The sequence below is a fragment of the Pteropus alecto genome, unplaced genomic scaffold, assembly GCF_000325575.1.
Source record: "Pteropus alecto unplaced genomic scaffold, ASM32557v1 scaffold246, whole genome shotgun sequence".
NCBI classification, from domain to species: Eukaryota; Metazoa; Chordata; class Mammalia; order Chiroptera; family Pteropodidae; genus Pteropus; species Pteropus alecto.
Window position 1 is genome coordinate 904711 of NW_006437742.1, and position 17516 is coordinate 922226.

A 17516-nucleotide genomic window follows, 5' to 3' on the forward strand; every position below is an offset into this window, starting at 1 on the left:
GCCCCTCCGGAGCCGCCTTTTAAGATTCAGCAAGCAACCCACAGATGCTGTGCTTTTAGTTGCCTCAAAAGGCCACACCAGAAACCAAGGTCAGCTGCCTCCAGCATGAGTCTAGGTGCTGCTCAGCAAGGAGCACTGACACGCTGAGGATATACCTGAATGTGGCTTGGGTGGGGCTGCAAGTTAGGGGAGGTGGAGTTTGAGGGAATCCTCTGGGCAGAGAGACCTCTGTTATCCACTTTGATGATGTCTCAGCTATGGCAGCGCTGTGTCCAGTGCACTGGTGAGCGGGGGGTGGGGGGCATGGAGTGGGGAAGGGGCTCAACAGGGAACAGTGGATACTGCGGGCACTTCTGTACAAAGCAAATCTCGCCTCGGCCCCCCGACGATGTCTTCTTGTAAGTCCCTGGTGCGCCCTGCGCGCAGCCGAATCAGCACTGGTGCTCAGAGCAAGCAGGTCCGTCACTGCGAAAATTCGCTTGCGGACATGGCCCCTTTAAAAGGCATTTGCTGCTGCTGCAGCCTCCATCTCACTCAGCCGCTTGGGACTGGACAGCCCAGTGTCCTTGCCCTGTCCTACCTTCTGCCACCGCAGGGTGATTCTTGGATTTCTCCCCAGTTGTATGGTTTGTTTATCTAGATCCAAGGCGATTTTTCCATGCTCCTTGCTCCTTGTTTCCATCACAACTTTGATTTGGTCACCAGAGGGATGAACAGAGCCTCTATCATCTATGCCATTTTTTCTATGTCCCTCACCATCTATCATTATTCTCTCATCCCACTCTCTTTAGTCATTTCAGACGACTTGTTGTTTCCCTATAACGCCTTGTACTTCCATGTCCTGTACCTTTGCTCGAGACTCTTTCACTTGGAAAGTTATTTTTCATTTGTTTATTGAACAAACTTCTACTTACCTTTCCAGGCCTTGCTCAAAGATCACCATTTCTGTGACTTTTACCCACCTGCTTAGACAAAATTGGTCCCTGTTTATATTCTTATAATACTTTATGTGTAATTCAATTATACTAGTTACTACCTTCTATCACAGAAATTTATTAGTCTGTCTTTCCTGCTCAAACATGAGTTCTGAAAGCCAGAGGTTGTGTCTTATTTGACTATATCTCTAGTATAGTGAGTGGCATATGGTAGATGTTCAGTAAATATTTGTTGCATGGAATCGAAAGGGAGGGAGAATATCTCACTGCTTGCTAGACATGTCCATGTAGTTATTCAAGTTACCCTAAATTCAATGTGTCTAAAAATAAACTCATGATCTTCCCTCTAAATCTGGCTTCCTCCCCTGAGTTCCTCTTTTTTGTTAATGCTATTATTATTATTGCAGTTACTCATGTTCAGTTACCTCTGACTTCTACTTCTCCTTCATATCCCACATAAATCCACAGTACTCCCCAAGTCCTGCTCTCCTTGTCTTTTCAATTTCACTAAATTTCTTATGGTAATACAGTGAGGCTCTGAGCCAAGGGACCAATAAGTTGATGCCCTTATTGCCCTTTTGAACTATTCTTGTAAACGCCTCTTGAATTCATCCCTCTACCTCCAGAATCTTTCCCTTGCCTCCCACCCTCGAAATCCATCCTATACCCTGAAACCAGAAACAATCATCACCATCTTTATCATTAAGCATGTATTAAACGTTGCTTACATGCAATGCATTATGCTCAGTCCTTGCCCTCAATAAATTTGCAATCTGGATGGGGGAAAGCCACATACATATAAAACAAACAAATCAAAGTGGCATAAACTAAATACCAATGAGTGATGTAAACTATAAACTACAGAAATTGAAGAGAAAGAGTACTCTTGATGGGGAAATGAAGAAAAGATGCTGAATGAAATTGGACTTGAATTGAGTCTTAAAGATGGATAATACTTACATTTAAAAGGTGAGAAGGGAAATTTTGAGCCAAGCTAATGAAACTGAATCGTGTTCTTTTTTAAATAATTCACACATTTATTTTATTGAACTTTGTTCTTTAAGCGATATGGTATCTTTGGAAAGATTTTTTTGCGGGGGAGAAGGAGGGTGAGATGGTGGGAGAATGGCCATAGTTAACTTTTTTTTTTTTTTAAGAAGATGAACTGGGATTGATTTGATTGGAAGTAATGGTAAGCTTGTGGATGATTTAGGAGGCTACTGTGATATGAACAGGACCTAAGGAAGGTAGCAGGAATAGAAAGAAAAGGTCAAATATAAGAAGCACTCCCTTACCTGAAAATCCTCAATTAGACAGCAAACTCTCTGAAGAAAGTTTTTATGTCACTTTGTTTCTCCTGCTGTAACAGGTACAGTGCCTTACACACAACAAATGCTTAAGAAACTTTTACTGATGGATTTAACAAAGTGAAAAATCAAGGTAAGAATGGAAAACAGTAGAAAACATACTATATATAGTAAATGCGTTTTGTAGAGAAAGTGTAGACTGAAGCGAGAGAGCTAGAGTGGGGTTTGGACAGTTGCATTGGGAGAAATACAACAGCCAGGTACAACTAATAGAGCAGAAAGTAGGCTGAAAAAGCAAAATTTCAAACTAAAGGTAAAGCAGTGACATTAAAATCTTTCTATGTCAAGAAGCAGTCCAAAAGAATGGGGTCCTTAAGTGTTTCCTGAACAAGAAATACTCCAGGGTAAAACTGTCTTCATGATGTAAACAAAACATCTTAAATTGCTTGGAAGGTACTTGAAACCCCTGGTATTTTCCTTATCTGCAGTTTTCTTTGAAAATACATTGCAGTATTTCACTTGCTTATTAACCCCTTGTTGAAAACAACTAGGGTTATCTTGATAAGAATTATTGGTTAGTTAGCTGGTTGGTTGATTTGTGGAAGATTCCAGCTCTTTATTTGACCTCTGCTTGTTGGTTTGGATTAGGGTTTGACTAAATGTTTTTATGTCTGTTGAAAAAAATCTATCTTCCCTGAAAATACCATTAGGGTAATCTGGGCAACCAGTTTGTATAAATCTCCCCACTCCAAAAAGACTTTGGGGCAGTTTCTGATGTTTAAGAACCAGTCTCAGTGCTAGTGTTCCAAGGCCTAAGCACCAAGGAACACAGGCCTTCCTGCTGTTTTCAGGTCCTCTTTTCTACTGTGTGTTCTTTTCTTTCTCCTCAAAGACAGCAAGAATTTGACTCGCATGTTTCTTTCCAACTGCCCATTCTACTTATTTCCTGAAGGTCTCTCCTACCTCTCAGCCCAAAGATTAAACCCAGAATCAGATCTAGTCTTCCCAAATTTCCACCCTCCTCTGGCAAATATACACATGTACCCTGTTTGAAGGATATTACTGCTGGTCACTACAAGAAAATAAATATGTGGGAGTTCACAAAAACCATAAGTTGCAAAAAGGTGTAAGAGACAGCAATTTATTTTGGTAATTGTTCCTGTTCTGTACTGAAATGTAAATGGACTAGACCTTTTTACTCTTGCTTCTTTCAGAGAGCTTATTTTATAGTTTCTTGGGAGATCTCTCACATAGTCATTCTATAGGTCTTTTATTCCTGGGTTTAAAGTTCATCGGCCTCCCTCTTGCCTACCTCCATGAGAAATTTCTCTATTCTTCCCCTCCCCTCTGCTCAGTCATGCCCATGAGTCTTGCAAAGCACTGCACAGGAGCTCAGAAGAAACTGAAATTTCCTGTTCAGGTGGAACAATATGTATGAAGTAGTGGATGAGCCCTATACCCAAACTCGAGTAAAATTCATTTATACCATAATACAATCCTTGTTGGCATCTCCATGCAATGTCTTCCACTCTACACAGTCAATGCCAGCCTAGTTTATTCCCTGAAATCTTCTGTCCAAATTGATCTTCCTTTTCCATTTAAAAGATTTTGAAATGCCATTTTTAAAGATCATTTGAGGAAGTTTTTATTTTTGCAAACATTGATTGAGTGCCTACACAATGTACAAGGCACTATGCAGGTTCCTAAGTGGGACGGAATAAGGAAAAAGACTCAGCTTCTCCCTTCAAGACACTTACAGTCTAGCGTAGAAGACTGAATGTGAATTCAGCTCATTACAATTTATATAATAGCAGAACAATTAATTAATAGAACACAAACAAAGCTCTATGAGAGTATAAAGAAGGGAAAACTAATTTTGCTTGTGCATAAAAGACAATCAGGGAATTAGGGAAGGTTTCATGTAGCCGAGCTAGTCTTGAAGGATGAGCAAAGATTTAGGCACACAGAAATGAGGTTTAAGGGGAGAGATTTCCAGGCAAAGAGAATGATGTGAACAGCATGAGCAAAAACACAGGAAGGAGAGAACATGGGTAAAGCAAATCTTCCTGATATATGCAAGGGAGGAGAATAAGCATAGAAACGGGGGTTGCAGACATATTATGGAGAGCTGTGTTGTCCTCTTGAGTTTTTGATTGTACCTGGATAAAATATCAGAATCTTATCATTATAATACTGTTTTCATTGTTAATTAACACCTTAGTTGAGAACAAAGTGGAGAGAAAAAGCAAGCATAGTACTCCAAGAAGTAGGAGGGCACAGCGAACTTTTGACTTCCCATTATTACCCAGGACTACTCAGGTAACCACTACCCCATCTTCTCGGACTCCACATCAGAGAAAGAGTCTGAGACGGACTTCATTCAATATGCAGTCATTTTCTGTGCAAAGGAAATGAGAAATGAAAGTGAGAGGTAAATTGAACATGTGAGGGATTATCAAGGAGTTGTTATAAACAGCTTTGTCACCTTACTTAGCAGCAACATATTCATTACTCTCTTACAATAATGCATTCAAGAAAACACAATGTTCTCTCTATTTCTTTAAGTTCAGTTTTTTTTTAGATTTCTTGATTATAGTTAATTAAAAATAGTGTGTTGTTTACTTGAAAGTTGCTAATAGAGTGGATCTTAAATATTCTCAATGCAGAAAAAAGTAGCTATGTGAAGTGATGGATGTGTTAACTAACCTTGTTGTACTCATCATTTTGCAATATATATATATGTATATTAAATCATCACATTGTATACCTTAAACTTGCACAATATTATATGTCAATTATATTTCAATAAAGCTGAAAAAAATAAGAAAATATGATGTTTATGAAGCAGATGTTATCACCTACAGTGGCAGCATCTAAGCTAAGGTGTTAACCCAGGTAATATTTTAAAGGGCAATAACATACACCACCACTACCACCACAGCCCTTTGTATCAAGAAAGTTCAAATGTATAAAAGGAAGAAGATGAGACAATCTTCTTTTCGTTTTCTAAAGCAAAACACTACATTTCAAAGATGGTCCTGCTGGCTTTACATAAAAATAACAAAATCAAGCGCAGCTGGGATTTTTTAAACTGGATTTTATCTGTTTCTTTAGATGTGAGAAGGGAGGGTGGTCACTTAAAGAACTAGGGTATATGTAAAACTAATAAGATATTTAGTCCCCTGCACTGAAGGCCAAAATATTTATTGATGCATAGAGAACAACTTACTGTCTCAGTACCCCAAATTTATTTTTTTGGTGTGTGTGGGGGGTGAAGGATTAGGGGGTAGAAGTAGGTGGGGGGTGGGGGTGTTGAATCTATAAAAGTGTTATGCATGGGGAGGTGGCAGGCAGGCCATATCTAGAAGTATAAGAATCTTAGTATATTGGGCTTAGGGATCCGTGCTGTGGGATGCTTCCTAAAAGACATAGACAGAGCAATAGACGCATTTCCTGTCAGGTTGTGGGTGCTTACGAGGCACTAAGCATTGTTCTAATTGTTTCTTATATTTCAATTCAATTAATTCTCCCATTAACTCTATGAAGTCGACATTATTATTAATGTCATCATTTTATAGAAGAAACTAAGAAACAGAAGAAACTAAGAAACATAGAGGTTATGTAATTGTGCAAGGTCATGTAACTAGGAAATGGCAGAGCCAGGATTTGCACCCACGCATTCTAGCTGTTGCCCAAGACCACTCTGTGTGTGTGTGTTAGAGAGTCAGAGAGAACCAGAGACAGAGAGAGGCAAAGAGATCATGCTCACAAACATACTTCTTTCCTCTCAGAGTTACCTCTCAAGACAATCATATTCCTTAGAGTTAACCATTGCAAGCATTTTGTGTAATTCCTTCCTTTTCAAAAAATATATAGTATAAAAACTCATATAATGTAACATTTAGAAACATATAATGCACGCATATATATTTGGATGCACATATATATTTCATGTTTATTTTACTCTGTTTAATAAAAATATTGGTGATAATAATCAGCTATTTCTGATTCCGATCAAGATGGTGGAATAGGTAAATGCTATGCTTGCCTCCACCCATGACCACATTAAATTGAAACTAAACTGTAGAACAATCGACATGTAAAAACAGCTGAAGTCTAGCTGAACAGATCTCCTATAACTAAAGATATAAAGAAGAAGCCACATCAAGACTGGTAGGAGAGGCAGAGATGGGAAACAGGCTGGCCCCACACCACATGTCACAGTTGAGCATCAGGAAGGATATCTTGGCTGTGGAGGCCCCCCTCCGAGGACTGAGAGACCCCAGACTTACACTGGGGATCCCCAGTTTAGGGTTCCAGTGCCAGAAAGAGGAGTTCCCACAAGATCTGGCTGTGAAAATCAGTGGGGATTCTAACCATCTGGGTGAATTCTAACAGTCCGAGTGAGACAGAAGGCTGTTAGAAACCCAGGTGTCCCTTTAAATGGCCTACACATAGAATCGCTTGCTCGCAGGCAGTCATCCTGGATTACGGCAGAGGGACAGCAGCTCAGGAGGCGCCAGAGATATACATGAAAAGACTGAGTTGTGTGGCTTCGGAATAAGGGCTAGAGAAACAGCTCCCGATGTCTTTTTGTTGATCCCTCCTCTAGTGCAGCCTATAGGCAGGTGCCAATTTGCCTGTGTTAAGCCCTCCCTGAACATGGCAAATTTGAATCTGCATCAGCCTGGTGAACTCTGCTTGCCCCACTCTGATGACTTCCTGGGACCCTGCTTCACCCAATTTGCATGTTGCCTGAGGCTATTTCAGCACCTGAGCCTTACAGGCAGCCAGCAGGCAGCCTCAAACCTTGGGGACACTTGCTGAGCTTCCCCAGGCCCAGTATTGGTGGCAGCTAGCCTCGGTTCACAGTGTAGTCTCTCCCATGTAGCTCTGGGTCCAGCACAGGCAGTGACTAACCATGGATAGTTTTGTAGCTTTTGCCACATATCCTTGGGCAGTCACAGGCAGCAGTCGAGTTTGGCCTGCATGGGAGCCTCTCCTAAGGGGCCCTAGAACTGACACACCCAGAGGTTAGCATCAGACCACCACCTGATTAACAGAGCACCACCTGATTAACACCACAAGTGGCACACTCAAAGGGTTGTCTCAGTGGGCACAGGAGCCTACTTGGGCAAATCTCACTCTGTGGAGTCAACAGCCAAACACTGTGGACGTGGCCAATACTCACAGCCAGTCAGCCTTAGAATCAAATCTCACCCACTGATGTGCCAGCAGCAATCAAGGTTTAACTACAACAGAAGGGCACACACAACCCACACAAGGGACACTGCTGGAGCACCTGGTACAGGTGATCAGGAAGACTGTGCCACTAGGCCACAGAAGGCACCTACTACATGAAGCCACCCAGCCAAGACTGGGAGACATAGCAGATCTACATAGCAAATCTACATAAAATGAACACAGAAAGGCAACTGAAGTGATAAAACAAAGAAACATGCCCCAAATAAAGGAATGGGAGAAAATCCCAGATAAAAAAACTAAATGAAATAGAGGTAAACAACTTACCAGAGACAGAGTTTAAAACACTGGTTATAAGGATGCTCAATGAACTTAGGGGAAGAAGAGAAGATCTCAGTGAGAACTTCAACAAAGAGATAGTAAGCATAAAAAAGGACAAAGAAACTATAAAAAAGAACCAGTCAAAAATGAAGAATACAATAACTAAAATGAAGAATACACTAGAAGGAATCAACAGATTAGTTGAAGCAGAGGATTTGGAAGAATCGGCAATTTGGAAGACAAAATAGCAAAATCACCCAATTTGAATGGCAGAAAGAAAAGGGAATTTAAAAAATGAGACTAGTTTAAGGAGTCTCTAGGACAAAAATCAGGCACAACAACATTCACATCATAGGGGTGCCAGAAGTAGAAGAAAAATAAAACAAGGAATTGAGAATCTATTTCATTAAGTAATAACTGAAAACTCCCCTAACCTGGTGAAAGAAATAGACATACAAGACCAGAAAGCACAGAGAGTCCCAAATCTGATGAACCCAAACAGGCCCACACCAAGACACATTATCATTAAAATGCCAAAGGTTAAAAACGAAGAGAGAATTCTAAAAGCAACAAGAGTAAGGCAGCTAGTTACCCACAAGGGAGCTCCCATAAGGCAGTCAGCTGATTTCTCAACAGAAACTTTGCAAGCCAGTAGGGATTGGCATAAAATATTCAAAGTAATGAAAAACCAGGCCCTACAACCAAGACTACTTGACCCAGCAAGGGTAGCAATTAAAATTAAAGGTAAGATAAATAATTTCCCAGACAGGAAGAAACTAAAAGAATTCATCACCATCAAGCCAGAATTACAAGAAATGTTAAAGGTACTTCTTTGAAAAAAAGAGGAAAGACCATAAATATGAATAATCAAATGACATATAACTGTGTACCAATCTATAATTCCTTTAAATGTAAATGGATTAAATACTTCAATAAAAAGTCAGAGTGTTGCCGAATGGATAAGGAAACAAGACCCATACATATGCTGTCTACGAGAGATCCACTTCAGATTGAAAGACACACAGACCGAAAATAAAAGGATAGAAAAAAATTTTCATGCAAATGGAAAAGAAAAAAAAAAGCTGGGGTAGCAATACTTATATCAGACAAAATAGGCTTTAAAAAAAGGCTACAATAAGAGACAAAGAAGGACATACATAATGTTAAAGGGATCAATACATCAAGAGGACATAACCTTAGTAAACATTTATGTACTCAATGCAGAGCAACTAAATATATAAAGGAAATATTGACTGACATAAATGGAGAGATTGACAGTAATACAGTCATAGTAGGAGACTTAAACATCCCATTGACACCAATGGAAAAGTCTTCCAGGCAGAAAATCGACTAGGAAACAGTGGCATTAAATGACACTCTAGACCAGGTGGATTTATTTGATGTTTTTAGAGCATTTCTTCACAAAGAAGCAGAATATACATTCTATTCAAGTGCACATAGAACATTTTCCAAGATATACCACGTGTTAGGCCACAAAACAAGTCTCAGTAAATTTTAAAAGGTTAAAATCATATCAAGAGTCTTCTCTGACCACAATGATATGAAACTAGAAATTAATTATAAGAAAAAAAACTGAAAAACACAAACACATGGAGGCTAAATAACATGCTACTAAACAATTAATGAGTTAACAATGAGATCAAGAAGGAAATCAAAAGATACCTTGAGACAAATGAAAATGAAAATACAATGACCCCAAAGCAATAAGACACAGGAAAAGCAGTCCTAAGAGGGAAATTCATAGCAATACAGACCTACCTTAAGAAACAAGAGAAACTTCAAATAAGCAATCTAACCTCACGCCTAAAGGAACTAGAAAAAGAACAGCAAACAAAATCCAAAGTGAATAGAAGGAAGGAAATAATAAAGATCAGAGTGGAAAGAAAAAATATAGAGTCTATAAAAACAATACAAAATATCAATGAAACCTAGAGCTGATTCTTATAAAAAATAAATATAATTGATAAAACTTTAACCATACTCATTAAGAAAAAAATGGAGAGGACCCAAATAATTAAAATCAGAAATGAAAGAGAAAAGACAACTGACTCCACAGAAACACAAAGGATTATAAGAAAATACTATGAAAAATTATATGCCAACAAATTGGACATTCTGGAAGAAATGGATAAATTCCTAGAAACATACAATCTTCCAAGATTGAATCAAGAAGAAACAGGAAATCTGAACCAACTGATTGCTACTAATGAAGTCAAATCAGTAATCAAAAATCTCTCAACAAACAAAGTCCTGGACTGGACGGCTTCACAGATGAATTTTACCAAACACCCAAAGGAGAATTAACACCTTTTTTTTCTCAAACTGTTCCAAAATTTTCAAGAGGAGGAAAAGCTCCCAAGTGCATTTTACAAGCCCAGCATTACCCTGATTCCAAAACCAGACAAAGACATTACAATAAAAGAAAAATTAGGCTGATATCCCTGATGAACATAGATGCAAAAGTCCTCAACAAAATATTAGAAAACCAAATCCAGCAATTGAAAAAATCATACACCATGATCAAGCTGGATTTATTCTTGGGATGCAAGTTTGGTTCAATATCCTCAAATCAATTAATATGATATACCATGTTAACAAATTGAAAGATAAAATCATATAATCATATCAACAGACTCAGAAAAAGAATTTGACAAAATCTAGCATCCATTTATGATAAAAACTCTCAGCATAGTGGAAATAGAGGGAACATACTTCAACATGATAAAGGTCAATTATGACAAACCCACAACTAACATCATAATCAATGGTGAAAAAGCTAAAGCCATTTTTCTTACTATCAGAAATGAGACAAAGATGTCCACTTTTACCATTTGTATTCAACATAGTATTGTAAGTCCTAGCCACAGCAATTAGACAAGAAAAAGAAATAAAAGGCATCCAAATTGGAAAGGAAAAAGTAAAACTATCATTATTTGCAGATGACATAATATTATATATAGAGAACCCTAAAGGTTCTACATCCCCCCCCAAAAAAAAACTATTAGAACTGATAAATGAATTCAGAAAAGTAGCAGGATACAAAATTAACATTCAGAAATTGGTTGCAGTTTTATACAATAGTAACAAATTAAGAAAACTATCCCATTTACAATTGTATCAAAAAATAAAATGCCTAAGAATATATTTAATCAAAGAGGTAAGAGACTTGTACTCAGAAAATTATAAGACATTGAAGCAGATACAAATAAATGGAAGCATATACCTTGCTCATGAACAGGAAGAATTAACATCTTTAAAATGTGCATATTATCCAAAGCAATCTATAGATTCAATGTAATCTCTATAAAAATATCAGTGGCATTTTTCATTTTAGGAGCAAATAATCCTAAAATTTATATGGAACCATAAAAGACCCTAAACAGTCACTGCAATCTTTAGAAAGAAGAACAAAGTTGGAAGTATCATGCTACCCGATATAAACTATATTGCAAGGCTATTGTAATCAAAACAGCATGGTACTGCCATAAAAACAGACACATAGATCAATGGAATAGAATAGAGAGCCCAGAAATAAACCCACACCTACGTGGTCACTTGATCTATGACAAAGGAGGCAAGAATATACAATGGGCTGAAGACAATCTCTTCAATAAATGCTGTTGGGAAAACTGGAGAGATACATGCAAAAAGTGAAACTAGACCACCTTCTTATACCATAAACAAGAAAAACTCAAAACGGGTTAAAAACTTAAATATAAGACCTGAAACCATCAAACTCCTAGAAGAAACCATAGGCAGTAAACTCTTTGACGTTGCTCTTAGTAATATATTTTCTGATATGTTGCCTTGAGCAAGAAAAACACAAGAAAATATAAGCAGATGGGACTACATCAAACTAAAAAGTTTTTTTGTACAGCAAAGGAAACGATCAACAAAACGAAAAGACAACACCTACATCTGATAAAGGATTAATATCCAAAATTTATAAAGAACTCATACAACAAACCAATTAAAAAAATGGGCAGAAACCTTCTTTGTATTGCTTCAGAACCACAAATCTGTTAGATCTAGAAAAGACTGAAGAAATGATCGATTGTAGCCCCTCACTTTACAGAGCCCCTCAAAGAAATATGAGGCCTAGAGAGGAGAAAGGCTTATCTAACATCATATTATTGATCAATGACAGAGCATGGCTGGAGCCAGATCTTTTGACTCCCCATCCAGTGTTCTTTCCACTCTACTGCTTCTCTTGTGAAGCATAGCACTTGCTTAAAATCCCTCTAAAAATATAAAACTCTCTAAATCTCTCCCCTGTGTATTTATCCTAGAGATATGAACATTTATGTCTACACACACACAAAAAAACTTACATGAATGTTCATAACAGCTTTATTTGTATTAGCTAAAAATTGGAAACAACCATGCTCTTCACTGGGGCATAGATAAACAAATTGTGGAACATAAGCAGTAAAACAATAAAAAACTATTGGCACACATAACAACTTGAATGAGTCTCGGGGGCATTATGATGAATTATATAAACAAATCTTAATATGTTATATATTGTATGATTCCATTTACATAACATTCTACAAATTACAAAATTATAATGATGAAGACCAGTGGTTGCCAGGGGCAGATGTAACTATAAACAAGTAGCACAAATGACTTTTTGGGGGGTGATGAAGCTGTATTGTTCTTATTAGGGTGGTGATTACACAAATCTATACACATGAAAAAATTCATGGAACTGCATCCTCTTCTATCCCCCAAAAGGTTGAATGTATGTAAAGACTAGTGAAATTCAAATGAAGCTTGTAGTTTGCTTAATAGAAGAATATTGTACCAATAATAGTATCCTGGTTACGATGGTTATGTGGTTATGTAAGATGTTAACATTGGAGAAGAGTTGGTAAAAGATATGTGGAAACTCTGTATTATTTTGGCAACTTCCATGGGAGATTAAACTTATTTCAAACATTTAAATTTAAAAAAAGAAAGAAAGAAAACTCTACAAGCCCCATAATGTTTAAGCAGGTCTGGTGAGCCAACATTTATGTAGTTTTCTGAAGTTATAACTAATAGATCTTTAGGCCTTTGCTCAAATGGCATCTCATCTTACACCACACTGTACCCTTGTTTATTTTACCCATAGTCCTTATAACCCTTAATTAAAAAATATATATTTTTTAATGTGTGTCTCTCTCAACTAGAATGTAAGCTTCTTAAGGTTAAGAACTTTGTTTTGTTCACTATTGTATCCCCAACATGTAGAATAGTGTCTGGCACACTGTAGGTATTCGACGAATATTTGTTGAATGAATGAATGAATGAATGAATGTGAGAATGTTGGCCCTGAAATAAAGCATAATGAAACACTGTATACTAGGTTACATTTCTTCATTACATGAGACCAATTTCCTTTACATTTTCTTTTTTACATGATTACTCAAAATGGCAATTTTGTTCTGTCATTTACATATTATTTGCTGCAATATGAAAGATTTAGAAAGATGTTGGAATAATAACTCAGGTCTTAAGAGACCATATATTCTGAAAAGATTCCTTACCCGATGTTAAAAGAAAGAAAACTCCCTTCCTCAGTGCTGCCTATGGAGGTGGTAGCCATCTCCTATTTGGCATCATGACTGCCCTCAGACCCCTCGTGAAGCACAATATCATCAAAAAGAGGACCAAGAAGTTCATCCAGCACCAATCAGATCGATGTGTCAAAATTAAGTGTACTGGTGGAAAACCAGAGACATTGACAATAGAGTGCACAGAAAATTCAAGGGCCAGATCTTGATGCCCAACATTGGTTATGGGAGTAACGAGAAAACAAAGCACATGCCACCCAGTGGCTTTCGGAAGTTCCTTGTCCACAATGTCAAGGAGCTTGAAATGCTGCTAATGTGCAACAAATCTTACAGTGCTGAGACTGCTCACAACGTCCCCTCAAAGAACCACAAAGCCATTATGGAAAGAGCAGCCCAACTGGCCATCAGCTACAAGAGCTAATCATCAGAGGGTACTGTTTATCCCATTAACTTTTCTCAATACCTATTGAGTACCAAGCCATGTGCTGGGTATAAAAAAGTGGATAAGACACAGTACCTATTCTCAGAGTTTACAGTCTGGTGAGGAGACAAATCATTACATAGAAGTGCTATGATGGAAGTATGTATAAGGTGCTCTGGGTGCACAAGGGAGGAACACCTGACCCAGATTAGAGAGATGGGGAGAGAGGTATACAGAGCATGGGTAATGGCTTTCTGGAAGAGATGATGCCTGAGCTGAGTCTTAAGAGACAAGCAGTAGTTAGCCAGCAGAAAAGGGGAAGAATGTAAGTTCTGTGAGAATAGGCACCATGTTCAGATTGTGTTCCCAATGCCTGGCCCAAGGCAGAAATATGCTTAAATATTTGTGGAATAAATAAAGTATAAAGTGAAGGTGGTAAAAAGGCATAGTAGAGAGGTAGGCAGGGTCCAGATCATGACGGGTCTTAAAAATCTTTATCTTAATGGTGACAGGGAACAACTGAAGGGTTTGTGGTAGGGGAGTGACAGGTGGGCTTTGCATTTTAGCAAGCCTATTTCCACAGCAATGTGAAAAATGCATTAGAGGAGGGCAGCATGAGTCAGAGAGACCATTTAGAAACTGCAGTTTCCAAAATAAATGCGGCATGGTCATGGCCACTGCCTTCAAGAAGCTTATAGTCCGATGAAGGAAATAAGACATAAGCAGGCAATTCCAATAGAGCAGAGTATTGGAAATGTAATAGAGGTGTGCACAGGATGCTCTGCCCAAGTTCATGCAGCTACTGGATGGCAGAGCCAGTACTAGAACCCAGGTTTCCTAATTTCTGGTCCTTGGCTTTTCCCCAAGCCCTCCTTTTCACTGCCTCTCCCAATCAAAGGATTATGTAAGGGAAGGAAAGCAGGGAAAGTCATTAAAAGATTATACCTTCTTTCACCTCAGACTAGACTATGGGAACATTTAGCCCCATTTTGTACTCAACTCTGACATAAATATCCCTCTCCAAGACCTTTGTTTCTTGGAGGTGGCTTCAGCATCCTGATCCTCCCTAGATACATTCAGAGCAAAGAATCTCTAATGGAAGGGCCAAGGAATTCACACTCTGACAGTTAAAGTCAGGGAGGGTATCATTCTGGGAATGAGTCATTCTTTCTGAGCTAAGGGACTTTGGATGACAAAAGGGAAAAAAAATCTAGCTCTAAGTTTAGAAAAGGCAAATTGTCATTAGAAGAAGCAAGGACCCAAGTGGAAGCATAAAAATAGCTGAAGAGCCTATGTTGCTTCTTAACTGCAGAGAGTAGAGGAGTGCAGGGTAGAAAAAAAAAAAAAAAGATAGAGAAGCATCAGGAAAGAGTCCCAGGTCAAGAACCTGAAGAATTCTATATGAGAGCATCAGTGGGAAAAGAGTCTCAGAAAAATATCCAACTCCATGACTAGGTAACAAAGATGTCTTGAGAACATATTTCCAGGGATCCCAACTACCTTGAGTCAGGACAGAGACCAGAGCTAAAAGATTTCTATGGAGGAAAACCCAATGGGAGAAGAGGGTCCTGTGGAGAGACCTTGGTCAGGTTATCTTGGTGGGGATGAGAGAGAGAGAGACAGAGACATAGAAAGAGAGACAGAAACAGAGAAAGAGACAGAGAGAGAGACAGACAGACAGAAACACAGAGACAGACAGAGACACAGACAGAGACAGAGAGCGCATAGGGGCTCTCTGGGAATGGTCCCTGGGAGTCCTGGGGTGGGACACCTATTCCATTTTATCTTTACTAAACCAATAACCAAAATTAAAATTGGGAACAGTTAAAAGAATGGGCTTTGAAGTCATACAATCCCAAGTTTGCCTCTTGGTTCTGCTGCTTACCAACCACCTGTCTGGTCTTGGGCAAGTTATCCAAATTTCTTCTTCTATAAATGAGGATAACATTTCTATTTAGCTTCATAGGGTTTTGAAAATGTGCATTAAATTAAACAACATAAATAAAGCACCTAATACACTTTCAAGATATAATAGTCAAATGTTGCTTTTAGTTTAGTTTAGTTTTGTTTCGTTTTTACTACTACTACAATGATTGACGACTGTGACTGCTATTGCTATAACCACCATTCTTTTGGGGTTTTCTGCAAAACAAACAAGCAAGCATGGTTTTATCATCTGGTTCATTTTTATTCGGTCTTTATATGTGTTTTGCTTTCTAGAACATACTGGGTCATGATTTGGTTTTCTCTGAAATTGCCATGTCCCTTTTCTTATTCTTTTTCCCCACACTTAAGCACTTAGACCTCACTCCCAAATGTAGTTACCTACTGAATAGGGTTCACCCTGCCTCTGAAGGTGGCCTCTCTTCCTACCAGGAGTCAGACCATTACCTCCTCCCTCAATTCAGAGCAGAAGGCTGATGCCAGGATGGAGGTCAACTGCCAATTTCTGATAAAACACCTATTCCATTTCACATCCTTGGCTGGGAAGCAATTTGCCTGGCCAGAGTTTGTTATTCTGTTTTTTCTGCTCTGGGCTTATAATTAGCACAACCCCCCAGGCTCAGCCCAAAAGGTATTACGTTGACTCTAGAAGAAATGGGTGTGTAAGTAAGAAAGCTATCTAATACATTTCCTCACTTTTAAAAATATAATACCATAATTATATTACATTTAGTCTCCTTGGCAATGCTCCCTGAGGGAGAGGGCCCCATCTTTCCTGTACCCTGAGCTCTAAGCAGAACATAGCTCTATACCATGGAGGCTCATTAAAATACTTGCTAATACATTGATAAATATGCACCTTCCCACATCCAATTCCTGCTCTACAGGGCAAGGAATCCAAGAGTCAGCCTGTCTGTGGTATTGATGAGGAAGGATGAGAAGCAATTGTCAAAAATATGAACAGAGTGTAGTAATAAGAAAGTATTACTGAAATCAGAGATGGTCTTAGGTTACACTGGCTTATCCAGGAATTCTATCCCGATGGGCACTGCCTTATGGTGAAAAGCCCAGAGGTTCACATATGTGTGAGTGTATGTGTGCATATAATGCCTATAATTGATAATTTCTCATCACTGTCACTAGGACAAAATGGGTAGGTCTGTGTCCCCTACTCCTACACTTTCTCAGACAACAGGCTACCTTTTTGGAGCTTCTATTCATTTTATAGGTCTGCCCTTGATGTTTCTCTTAACCTAATTCACCTATATATAAATGGTGAGAGTCTGAGGGGACACAAGTGTGATTTACTTTGGGTCTTTACTTTCTGCCTAGGCATCAGGGCTCAGGGCTCAGGGCTCAGGGCTCAGTTCCTCACTTTGGAAAGTCCAGTAGCTTCTAAAGAAAATATAAGGCAAAGAAGAAAGAATCTCAACTTGCTGGGAAGTTCCAAAGAGCTGATTATCTTAATACGTTGTTACTGTTAATCAAAGAAATCATTCATTACAGTTGTGTTGTTATAGCTGTAGAGTTGTTATGGTTTTGACTAGAGAGTGTTTTCAGATATATTTGATCTCTATATTTTATCTTCACAACAACCCTATGAGCTAGATAGGGCAGGCATTATGTCTGCATTTTATGGACGAGGAAACCAAGCTCCAGAGAGAAAAAGTGAATCATCGAAATCATATAGGCTATCAAGTGATGGAGTTATAATCCAAACTAGGCTTTCTAATTCCAAGATCAGGGCTCTTTCAGATTCCCCATGTTTCATTCTAATCATCAAAGTAATCCTGCCCTTCGATTATTC

General features: G+C 38.5%; 1 protein-coding gene and 1 pseudogene across 1 annotated transcript in view; one reads left to right on the forward strand and one right to left on the reverse strand.

Moving 5' to 3' along the window:
• The window catches only part of MID2 (midline 2), an 87937-nt gene that overhangs the window by 26054 nt on the left and 44367 nt on the right, over positions 1-17516 (reverse strand). The window lies entirely within an intron of this gene.
• LOC102894497 overlaps positions 13392-17516 on the forward strand; it is a 13033-nt pseudogene continuing 8908 nt past the window's right edge.